Source organism: Salmo salar, chromosome ssa01 (assembly GCF_905237065.1).
Source record: "Salmo salar chromosome ssa01, Ssal_v3.1, whole genome shotgun sequence".
In the NCBI taxonomy this organism is placed as follows: domain Eukaryota; kingdom Metazoa; phylum Chordata; class Actinopteri; order Salmoniformes; family Salmonidae; genus Salmo; species Salmo salar.
This window is the reverse complement of record NC_059442.1, coordinates 122,895,666-122,897,267: the sequence shown is the minus strand read 5'-3', so window position 1 is coordinate 122,897,267 and position 1,602 is coordinate 122,895,666. Positions and strand designations below refer to the sequence as shown.

The 1,602-nt window shown below is 38.6% G+C and overlaps 1 non-coding gene across 1 annotated transcript; it reads left to right on the top strand.

The window, feature by feature from the left end:
* The first annotated feature begins 368 nt into the window (after positions 1-368).
* On the top strand, positions 369-444 carry trnav-uac (transfer RNA valine (anticodon UAC)). The gene has a single exon. It is a non-coding gene; the product is annotated as a tRNA-Val (tRNA).
* Positions 445-1,602: the final 1,158 nt, after the last annotated feature.

Here is a 1,602-nt window from a genome sequence, read left to right as displayed (position 1 = left end):
TCACAATGTATTCTGAATATTACCGCGCAAGATCAGGAGTGCTACTCAAGGAAACTCACATTAACCTCTGTGTCTATTTACTAATTCACCACCGTGGGGGAAAACTCAGGGGAGTTCTCATAGGCTGACTGCAAAAATAGCCTCCATTTCCAGGTTGCTTATGAGTGCATTTCACACTACTTTTGGATTATAATTGCAAGGCTCGTTTGAATGTCCTGCTTAATATAATGTTTGTGTTATTGTTGCAAATCAACTGCTTTATACTTTTAAAAGAACACTTAAAATGCTATTTGGCTAGCTTTGCCATCAGCCTGACAATGAGGGTTTGAAAAACATAACTTCTCCTAACAACAACATAGACCTACTGTGGTCCTGTGTGGCTCAGTTGGTAGAGCATGGTGTTTACAACGCCAGGGTTGTGGGTTCGATTCCCACGGGGGACCAGTATGGAAATAAAATGTATGAAATGTATGCATTCACTACTGTAAGTTGCTCTGGATAAGAGCGTCTGCTAAATGACTAAATGTAAAATGTCTGTAGGACCCATAACTTCACCTAACAATAACATAGACCTACTGAAGGACCCATAACTTCACCTAACAATAACATAGACCTACTGAAGGACCCATAACTTCACCTAACAACATAGACCTACTGTAGGACCCATAACTTCACCTAACAATAACATAGACCTAGGAGTATAAATCATTTAATATTTCAGGTGAAACAAGGAAACTAAAATGTATTTGTCATGACATTTCATAACCTGATCACTAGATAATTTTGTGAATAATCCCACTAGGCTACTCTGTAATGTGTTGGTATTATAAATGTCCTGAATAAAGGAAAATATCTCTGTGTGTTGTGCAATAGCCTATCCATCAAGGAACAGTTCTCTACACATTATGAGCTAAGTATCTCTGTTTCCAAACAGACTAACGAGACCCTACAGTAAATCAAGCAGACAATAACACATTATAAAACATCAATTTGTTAGGGATGTTGGATCCAACGTGGAGCACGGCATAACTTGCTTTACCAGAGTAATGAATGAAGAAGCACATTTGACTGGCATGCGGAAATGATTTCCTGGATCATCTGATGATAGTTGAACATGTAACTAAACAGCTACAGTATTAAGTATTTTATGTAATTATTGAAGAACCACATTATTGACAGTATCCATTTGGGTGTTGTCAATGAAGTTAAGGTGACTCTAGGTTAGAACCATTGGATTTACTAAACTCTGAAATTATTTAGGATTTCTGTGCCCATGAAAACTGTTTTCCCAGCGTAACATAAGGAGACACTAAATGTTACGTAGTTAGAGAGCATTTTCAGAGACCTGAATACAAAAATCTGTCCGACAGCAAGATCCAGTATTTAAGTTTATCATATGACAAGCGTAACGTTATAACTATAACTGCTGTTCCCTGAAGGAGGGAAACTAGGTACAACATACTATTAAATCCACGCCTCGCTGGAAGCCCCACCTTCCACAGGTGATGAGCGTGAGACTCGGATATATTCCTTAAATTTAATACCACACATCACCGACCCAGGAAGGGGAGGGGCCAAATTTGGCACTCCAAATGGATATGG